This window comes from Dendrobates tinctorius, unplaced genomic scaffold, assembly GCF_039654945.1.
Source record: "Dendrobates tinctorius isolate UK_male_01 unplaced genomic scaffold, ASM3965494v1 ptg000211l, whole genome shotgun sequence".
Lineage (NCBI taxonomy): Eukaryota > Metazoa > Chordata > Amphibia > Anura > Dendrobatidae > Dendrobates > Dendrobates tinctorius.
In genome coordinates, this window is record NW_027361878.1 from 14665692 (window position 1) to 14676360 (window position 10669).

The 10669-nt window shown below is 46.3% G+C and overlaps 1 long non-coding RNA gene across 1 annotated transcript; it reads left to right on the forward strand.

Moving 5' to 3' along the window:
* Positions 1-715: 715 nt before the first annotated feature.
* On the forward strand, positions 716-10042 carry LOC141058284 (uncharacterized). The gene is made up of 3 exons (XR_012222135.1): positions 716-1996; positions 6086-6151; positions 7451-10042. It is a non-coding gene; the product is annotated as an uncharacterized lncRNA (long non-coding RNA).
* Positions 10043-10669: the final 627 nt, after the last annotated feature.

A 10669-nucleotide genomic window follows, 5' to 3' on the forward strand; every position in this document is an offset into this window, starting at 1 on the left:
ATGCTGACATGCGCAAAATACGCGACCACACATTGCTTACGGATGACATACGGAGCACTGTTTAGGGGCCATTCATCCGTATTACGCATGTAAAATACTGACCGTATTTTACGCAGGTTAGTGTGACTCCAGCCATACTCTGTAAGAACCTGGAACATGTCTCCAAGGATTTACTTATAAGGGTATGTGCACACATTGCGGATTGCTGTGTGGAATTTTCTGTGCGGAATCTGCATCTCTTGGCAGAATTCGCAGGTCAAAATCCGTGTGGATTTATTGCGGATTTGGCCTGCGTTTTTACACCTGCGGAGTCCTATAATGGAATGGGTGTAAATACGCTGCGGAAGCCACACAAAGAATTGACATGCTGTGGAAAATAAACGCTGCGTTTCTGCGTGGATTTTTCCGCAGCATGTGCACAGCAATTTTTTTCCCATAGAATAACATTGTACTGTACATCACTTGTGGATCCGCAGCAAATCCGCAACGTGTGCACATACCCTTGGGGTGTGTGCACATTCTGCGGATCCGCTGCGGATTTGGCCCTGCGGACCTGCAGCAGTTCCCCAGACAGTGTACAGTACGATGTTAGCCTATAGGATTTCAATTCCGCAGTGCACATAGTGCGTATTTTTCAGCGCGGATTTAAATCCGCAGCATGTCAATTCGTTCTGCGGATTCCGCAGCGGTTTGGCACCTATTCCATCGTCCAGGTGTCAATCTGCGGTGGAAAACCGCTGGCAAATCCGCAGGAAAACCGCAGGTCACTTTACCTGCGGTTTTACCTGAAAATCCACACGGAAAAATCTGCAGGTGAATCCGCAGCGTGCACTCACCCTTAACATAATCAGTGCCGCCAGATGTCGCAGCACTGACTAATGTAGAAACCATATATACAAATATCAGATATTAGCGGATAACACAAATCAGCAATATGGACAGGAGTGAGGGCCTGTCCCCAGCAGCTTACACTCTGAGAAAATGGCTAAAAAGCCTTCACTAGACCCCTGTACAGCTGTATAATGAGGCCCAGGCTTTATAGTTAAGAGACTGGAGTGATAAAAGTGGGGAAAGGAGCACTTTTTGCAAGAAGAGCCATTTTTTGAGCCAAAAAGAGCCGGCTCTTTTTGGCGAGTGGAGCCAAGTGAGCCAGATCACCAAAAAGAGCCGGACTCCCCATCACTAGTGTGAGGAGAGGACCGAGGGGCCGCACCATGGAGCCGTGTGAGGAGAGGACCCGCACCATGGAGCCGTGTGAGGAGAGGACCGAGGGGCCGCACCATGGAGCCGTGTGAGGAGAGGACCGAGGGCCCGCACCATGGAGCAGTGTGAGGAGAGGGCCCGCACCATGGAGCCGTGTGAGGAGAGGGCCGAGGGGCCGCACCATGGAGCCGTGTGAGGAGAGGGCCGAGGGGCCGCACCATGGAGCCGTGTGAGGAGAGGACCGAGGGGCCGCACCATGGAGCCGTGTGAGGAGAGGACCGAGGGGCCGCACCATGGAGCCGTGTGAGGAGAGGACCGAGGGGCCGCACCATGGAGCCGTGTGAGGAGAGGACCGAGGGGCCGCACCATGGAGCCGTGTGAGGAGAGGACCGAGGGGCCGCACCATGGAGCCGTGTGAGGAGAGGACCGAGGGGCCGCACCATGGAGCCGTGTGAGGAGAGGACCGAGGGGCCGCACCATGGAGCCGTGTGAGGAGAGGACCGGGGCCGCACCATGGAGCCGTGTGAGGAGAGGACCGAGGGGCCGCACCATGGAGCCGTGTGAGGAGAGGACCGAGGGGCCGCACCATGGAGCCGTGTGAGGAGAGGACCGAGGGGCCGCACCATGGAGCCGTGTGAGGAGAGGACCGAGGGGCCGCACCATGGAGCCGTGTGAGGAGAGGACCGAGGGGCTGCACCATGGAGCCGTGTGAGGAGAGGACCGAGGGGCTGCACCATGGAGCCGTGTGAGGAGAGGACCGAGGGGCTGCACCATGGAGCCGCGCTCTGTTATGGTAACTGTCGGTGGCGCTCTGTCATGATGACTGTCGGTGGCGCTCTGTTATGGTGACTGTCGGTTGCTCTCTGTTATGGTGACTGTCGGTTGCTCTCTGTTATGGTGACTGTCGGCGGCTCTCTGTTATGGTGACTGTCGGCGGCGCTCTGTTATGGTGACTGTCAGCGGCGCCCTGTTATGGTGACTGTCGGCGGCGCCCTGTTATGGTCACTGTCGGCGGCGCCCTGTTATGGTCACTGTCGGCGGCGCCCTGTTATGGTCACTGTCGGCGGCGCCCTGTTATGGTCACTGTCGGCGGCGCTGTTTTACTCCTCTCCCCACTCCTCACAATGTCGCGGCTGCAGACGAGACCGGTGACAGACAGGAAAAGTCACAGTCAAAGTATTTGATCCCTTGCTGATTTTGTCCGTTTGCTCACTGACAAAGACGTGAACAGTCTATAATTTAAGGGTAGGTTAATTTTAACATTGAGAGAGAGAATATCAAAAATAAAATCCAGAAAATCACATTGTATAAATTATATAAATGTGTTTGCATTTTGAAGAGATAAATAAGTATTTGATCCATCTGGCAAACAAGACGATACTCAATAAACTCCGGATCGCAGCTGGGCACCATACCCATCTGGCTACAGCCGTTATACCTGCCAGTCTTTCTTCGGGCACAGAAACTGTCTACCTCCGGTTCACCTCCGGGCACAAGACCAGTCCACATCTGATACCAGTTACCGTGGACGGCAGCACCACTGTGTACACTGATATTCTATCTCTCAATGTTAAAATTAACCTACCTTTAAAATTATAGTCTGTTCATGTCTTTGTCAGTGGACAAACTTACAAAATCAGCAAGGGGTCAAATAATTATTTCATTCTCTGTAACAATGTAAAAAAATAATGTCTGACTTGTGATGTTTTGCTCAATTAAAACCTTCAGCAATTCCATAAAAAAAAAAAGCATTAAAAAGCCAGAAGAGGGGACTACAATGAAGTCTGTATGAGGATCTCACCATAGCCACTCCGAGCTAGTCATTTCAGTACTGAGCTGACTACATCGGCGGTGATTTTTTTGAGGATCTCGCTCCAGCAACTCCGATGTAGTCAATTCAGCACTGAACCGTCTAGAGTTCAGTTGTTAAAATGAGGTCCTGAAAAAATCAACTACGATCTATACAGCTCAGCACTGAAGCGTCTACATCGGAGTGGCTATGGTGAGATCCTCAAATTATCAACTACGATGTAGTCACATCAGTAGTGAGCCGTCTAGAACGGAGTGGCTAAAATGAGGACCACAAAAAATCAACTCCCATCTAGTCGCAACCCTCTCTATACTGGTAGTATGTGAAAGTTCCGCCCACCTCGGTGATGTCACCTTTCTTGATGACATCATCACGGGTATCTGCTGTGCAGAGCGTCTGATTCACGATGACATGTGTGAGAGGGAGGGAGGGAAATCCTGGGCATGGAGGGTCCGGCAGAAAAGGTGTGGAAGCAGTTATCAGCCCCTCGAGGAGGCACAGCTATGGGGAGTGTTGTCTTGGGGGCAGAGATGAGGACCAACCAGGGGTAAAGGTCAAGGGGCCTCTACTTATAGGGGCATACACAGGGGTGTAACTATAGGTGCAGGTCCTGGGGTCCCAGAAAGATACTTTTAGCCCATATGAGAAGAGCAATACGATTAAAGGCCATTGGAGGTTTTTCATTGGGGCCCACTGGTCATACATGTACAGTATGCTGAGACCGATATTACAGCCATGCAGTGACCGTATAGTAGACACACACAAGTAATTACACTACAGATACATATATACTGACACTCCAGTGCTTCACCTTACAGGTTCTATTTTTTCTCTTCTCCGTCCAGCCCAGACCACCATGACATCTTCATCCATCTATGACTCGTCTGCTGAGATTACAACAAAGACACATTTCACGTCTCTCATTTCCTGTCCCCTCCCCATCTATTCCCAGCCTGCACGCGCGCCCCATCCAGCACCTGCTCTGTTATACAATGCCCTAAATACTGGTGTCGTAATGTCCTGTCTGTGCCCCCTAGACAGTAATACTACCCCCCCCCAGACACTATAATCACCCCTTACCTTACCAAGTAATCTTGTGAGTCCCCCCTTATTAAAATAAAAAATGCCCCAAGTGTACCATTACAAAGTAGTAATAAAATAATTCCACCCTTATTAAGTAATTGAAACGTGAGTGTACCCTTATGGATTAGTAATACCCCCCTTATTAAAGCACCACTCAAGCGTGTTTTTTTTCAGCGCTGGAGTGGTGCATTAAATGTAAGCTCCCTGCCCCCGGTCATACACTCACCCACTGGCGGCTTCACCGGTTTTCTCTGCCGCTCACATCCCCCTGTACCATCTTTTGAGCGCAGCTTCTGACTGGCCGGAAGTCAGAAGCTACGTCAAAAGCTTTTAATGCAAATCTATGAGAAGGAGGCCATGGACGAGGGTCTCATAGACTTGTGTTGTAAAGTGACCCTCGACGCACTCCAACAAACACTGGAGCTGTCGGCAAGTCACTTTTCTCTGGAGACCAACATGAGCGACGTTGGAAAAGGATGAAGGCAGCAGATGAGTATAAGATGGGGCAGGGGAGTTACATTTAAAGCACCACTCCAGCGGTGCAATTAAAAAATATCCCAGAAAAAAAATTTATACTCACTTCAAACCCATGAAGAGACCACTGGCCGATTGTCCAAGCGCCGGAGGTAATGCCATTGTTCCGCAGGTGGTGAAATCGTTGAGCAGCAGGGGGTGATGTCTTTGGGTCACAGGTGGTGATGTCATTGGGTCGCCGCAGGGGGTGATGTCACTGGGCCGCCGCAGGTTGTGATGTCATTGGGTCGCAGTTAGTGATGTCATTGGGCCGCCGCAGGGGGTGATGTCATTGGGCCGCCGCAGGGGGTGATGTCATTGGGCCGCCGCAGGGGGTGATGTCATTGGGCCGCCGCAGGGGGTGATGTCATTGGGCCGCAGGTGGTGATGTCATTAGGAGGCTTACTTCCTGTATGTATCCTCTGATGCGGGCTGCAAGGAGGAGTATGGTAGTGCAGAGGCACCACATTTCCTCCTCTACTACAGGTCTTAACCTGCATCAGCCTTCAGTACACATGGATACAGTTGAGATTGGCACTCGCCTGCAGATCCAGGTCGTTCGCCATGTGTCAGGTAATTGCTTGGGCTGATGCGCTCAGTTCCGGGGCGAAACAACTGAGGGAACACCCTATGCAATGAGGCTGGACAGGGAAGACGCTGAGGAGTTGTTGGAAACGGTCTGACCCAGGAACGTGTCGTGTGACAAGGAGAAGAGTACAGGGAAAGACAAAGTAACTTGTAACGCACAAGCTGTCAATAATGTTGTAACGAATCTGAATGTGCTGCGAAGATATGAGAAAACAGAAAGCAAAAAACACAAATATCCTGAACTAAAAAATATACTGCAAATAATGCATAAAGGTAATAATAATAATAATAATAATAATAAGGGTATTTAGTAAACATAATTTTGATCAAAATAATGTACAAGCCATCCCGCCACGTCACGGCAACCCTTGTGGGACAGTCCCTACTCTAGTATTTAAAACCTTATCACTTGCCAAGTGGCGTGAATGTGAATAAGGGTCGAGCGGCTGAACCACTTGTAACAGCTTAGGCCAGACTGGATGGCTTTCCCAGCTCAGAAAGAGGGCGGTCACACCCATATATGCACTGAATGCACAATGAAATGAATAAAAAACAAATCTGAACTGAGACAAGTAAGTTAATGTGGGTTGCCGTGACGTGGCGGGATGGCTTGTACATTATTTTGATCAAAATTATGTTTACTAAATACCCTTATTATTATTATTACCTTTATGCATTATTTGCAGTATATTTTTTACTTTTAGTTCAGGATATTTGTGTTTTTTGCTTTCTGTTTTCTCTGGTTAATGGTCATGTGTTAAAATGCACTTACATTGTGCATACACATTAACTTACTTGTCTCAGTTCAGATTTGTTTTTTATTGCGAAGATATGAGAGTAAAGTTTCCCGTTTTGAGTTGCACTTGGGCTATGTTTCTGTTTATACAGAAGCAGCCGGAGATGACCTTGAGGAACAAAGAAAAGACCCTGATGGAGCAGAGGACGGAGAGACAAGTAAGCTGACAGTGAAACCTGATTTATATGTATTGGGATGCCAGGGAACTGCAAGGCCATATAAGCTCAGTCACAATTACGGCCCTGGCTGACCACTACATAGGTGCAGAATGTAAAGTCACGCTAAGGTCATGGGTAAAGGAATGCAAGCAATGTGTGCACAGTGGTTTACTGCAGCTGTTAGGTTGTACTGTCTCACCACATACACAAGAAGCAATGTAAGAGCTCCTGAGCACAGTCATGTTACCGCTCTGCACACACTGTATGCTTCCGTTATACGTCACTCATAGATATCTATGGACCCTCATTATACACAATATGACCAAGTAAAAAACAGACAGTAATGGCACGGCCCGTTAGAATTGTGAAACCTCTAGGTGAGAATATCTCCATGATAGGGTTTCGGATGATGGTACCATTTTGTAGCCAAGCCGAGATGACTTCTTGTGCCAGTATACAGGCTGCTGCGTATGACTGCGCTTGATTTCTGGATATTTTCCATAATGATAGCAGAATTTGGACTGGAGTTCAACTCCAAACCTAGAAAAGTGCAATTTGTCATTGGCAGCGCTCGTCATCCTTCCCCCTACAATTCGAGCTAATAGTTATCAGGGTCTATCACGTGACGGCCACTTACACATATAGGAAGACGTATCTGCCGTTTTCCGTTAGAGACAATAGTTTGTCACATCCTTCCTAAATGCAGCAGAACAGGCAGGTGCTCGGCATAGAGTAATTTAACCCTTTCCTGGCACTACCAACTTTTAGGCCCTGTGCACACGGTGCGGATTCTGCTGCGGATCCGCAGCGGATTTGCTGCTGTGGATCTGCAGCAGAACTGCAGGTGATGTACAGTACCATTAAAGCCTATGTAAAAAAAAAAACGCGGTGCACATGCTGCGGTTTTTGTGCCGAAAAAAAAAAGCATGTGACTTCTTTTGTGCGGTTTTGCTGCAGTTTTCCATCTGCTCCATTCTACGAATCCGCAGGTGGAAAACCGCACAAAAACCGCAGTAAAACCGCGAAAAAACAGGAAGAAATCCGCAGGAAAATGCATGTCATTTGACCTGCGGATTTAGTAAAATGAGCGCGGAAAAATCCGCGGGAGGATTCGCACTGTGTGCACATAGCCTTATTTTTGCAACTTATTTTTTGTGGGTCGAGTTCTAGTTTTGAACAACACCATTTATTTTCCCACATAATGTGTTGAAAAGCAGAAGAAAGATTCTAAGCAGTGAAATAGTGAAAAACTAACAATTCCGCCATTGTTTTTTTTTTTTTTCCTTTTACAACATTCAGTGTGCGGTAAAAGCGACCTGGCAACGTGATTCAGTATGAAAACGGTGATACCAAACGTATGTAGTTTTTTTAAATATATAATTTATTGGGTAAAAAAAAATGTGGAACTTTGTTAAAAAAAATTGTCTTGTTTTGCCATTTTTCTGAGAACGTTAAGTTTTTTTTGCCATTTTTCTATTCATGATGGAGCTTGTTTATGCCTAACAAGCTGTTGTTTTTACTGATACCATTTTGGGGTACATACCCTATTTTGATTGCATTTTTGTTGCATTATTGGGGCAAATAAAAAAAAAACAGCAATTCTTACAATTTTTTTGTAAAGCATTTAACATAAATGTTAAATCATTTTACATTTTAATGCATTGGACGTTTGCAGACATAATGATATCAAATGGGGATTTTTGGATTGTGAAAAGGGATTTATGTTTTTTTGTTATTTTTTAAAAACTTTTTTTTAGGTCCCCCCCCCCCAGGTGGATTGATGCTTCTACTTTACACTGAAATACAATCCATTATTGCAGTATATAGTGAATTTAACAATCTCCTATGAAGCCCAGGTGCAAAGATTTTAAAGACGAGGGGTCTTCTGTAAGCTCAGCGTCCCACAAATGCATCACGGGGGGGGGGGGCGATGGGTGCTCGAATTGGTGCACCACTTAAATGCTGCTGTTCATGATTGACAACAGCATTTGAGAGGGTTTAACAGCTGCGGTTACAGCAGTTAGAGGTGGGTACTGGCTGTGCAACCCAACCAAAACCAAAATCTGCAATGTGTGGAGCGGGCTCAGCTCCTGAGCCCGCTCCATACACCCTCACGTGACATTCACCGTACATTTACAGTGAATGTTGGGAAGAAACCACTTTTGTCACGTCCTCCTGGGAGATCAGGGGTTAGGCGATCATTTATTGGTAATCTCATTGTCATGCTGTAATACTGAGGGTTACTTCAGAGTAAAACCAACTCCACTAGATGGCAGCAGAGTGGAAAATGAGCTGAATATCCTGCAATGAAGCAGACCAGCAGTAATATAGCGAAGCAACCACTAGGTGGCAGTGGAATAGTCAGAGACCCGCATCGATACCAGAGAGTAGCACAGTACCAAGGGGAAATCTAAAGTCGCAAGTCAGGTCATATACCAGGGTCAAAATGCCAGAGAAACAGCAGATAAGCAAAGGGGCAATAACAAACGGGTAGTCTCAACACGGTCCAAAGGTCAGCAACGGAATATCAGATGCAAAGGAACAATGACAAACGGGAAGTCTGAACACGGTCAAAGATCAGCAACGGAATATCAGATGCAAGGGAACTATGGCAAACGAGTAGTCTGAACATGGTCCAAAGGTCAGCAAACACGGGTAGGGTCAGATGAACGCAGCAGGACAGATCAGGAACTCACCAGAGCCTGCTAAACACGCCGTAGGTAAGCAGTATAACTGGCACTACACACAGGTTTCAGCACAGAGATATAGCAGATTGGACAGAGGAACGAGGCAGGAAAAATTAACCCTTGACATGACCAGACCGGGAAAGGAAAAACAAGACTAAAACCCAGCCTGGATCATGACTCAGGTCTTCCATTTAGCCTGTGTGTTTTATTCCTCTTATTAAATGAACATCCTTTGGGCTGAAGAGGTGAATGATTCTTTTTATGCTGGTTACAGACCTACAGCTCCATCTCACAGCTGCTCATGACCTGCTCATTTCCTCTCTCTATAAAACCTGTCCAGACCTTCTCATTCTCGCCAGTGAAAAGTTTACTTCCTGGCTTGTTGGAGTTTGTAGTTGCTGCTGGAGATTGTTGTTGCTGCTGGAGATTGTTGTATGTTGTTTTTGGGTGTATGGTTTCTCCATTATCATAGTTCCATTTTGTTTGTACCTTCATATCTTCCCTATATTACCTTCTACCTTTGGTGGGTGTTTTGTGTTTGTTACTTTTTGTTATCCCTGTTTGTCTTACATGTTTATACCCTAACATATCTGTCCTAGGCCTCCTGAGGGAGGGGACAGCTTAGGGTATTACAGGAGAACAGTAAGGCTGGTGACCCGGTACCTTTGGGAGCAGGGATAGTTAGAGCCCCATATCTAGTGACGGTGAAGGGCCCTTTCCCTAATCACGTACAATCAGAGTGTGACTCTTGTCAATCCATGCAAAGTCTTTATTAAGTGAATTTTTGATTAAGACTTTTGTGAGGGTCTATATGTGTTCTCTATATCAATAAAAAAATAAATACAGATTTATAATTAAAGAGTTTGGTCCAAACCTGAAACGTGTCAATAAAAATCTATTTGAACTCCTCCAAAAGTGAACAACTCTCCTTGAACAACAGCATGGTCAGTACTCTATGCCTATACATCTAACATTTATTGTAATAATTATTAACTATTGGATATTCCCCAAACTTCTTAATTTTGATGACCATGGATCTGGAAGAGAAACTGAACGAGGCAACCCTTTCACCCTGCCAGTTGCCGATTCCTGAGCTGCCTGCCATTGTTCCTCTGTCGGACCCTTCTTCTCTTGGCCGGATTACCAGGGTCTTGTGGATATAATTGATATATTTGCTGAACATATTGAAGGAAGGAAATGTGAACACGTCTTAAATTCCAAATAAATTGTGAGAAAGGAACTTTTCTGGCTAATGTCTTATCCATTCCAAACACACCTTGTCTCAATGTGGTCCTAAAACTAATTTTTTTTTGGTTGTCCAGTTTTACGATGTTGGATAGGGGGTCGGACACCCAACAATTCCACCAATCAGCTGCTTTCAACCCTGTAAATAGTGATTAAAGCTGAGAACTGCAGCTCAGCTCCTATTCAAGAGTATGTGACCAATAAGACTAAAATTAATAAAAATGTATCAATTAATTTCACCCAATGGCAGTTTACATTGGACGAGTGCTTTAGCCGACCAATGATTCATCACCATCAGGAATAAAATTGTCCCGTAGTTAGATAAAAGATCTTTCTTTGAAAATATCTCCCTAGAAACATTTCATCCTTCGCCGGGGGTCATATTTGACCAGTTTAAATGTCTGTAAAAAGCAATATACACTACGGCGGCAAAACAGTGGTTCTGGCCGAAAAGGTGTAGTCCATGTGTGTAGAGGTCTGTGAAGTCTGTGACAGCTGGTGTGTACGGTGGCGTAGAAGGAGAGAACAAACCATGGTTAGCTTGCATCCAGTCTGTGCAGGCAAGCTCAGATTTTTTATTTCTTGT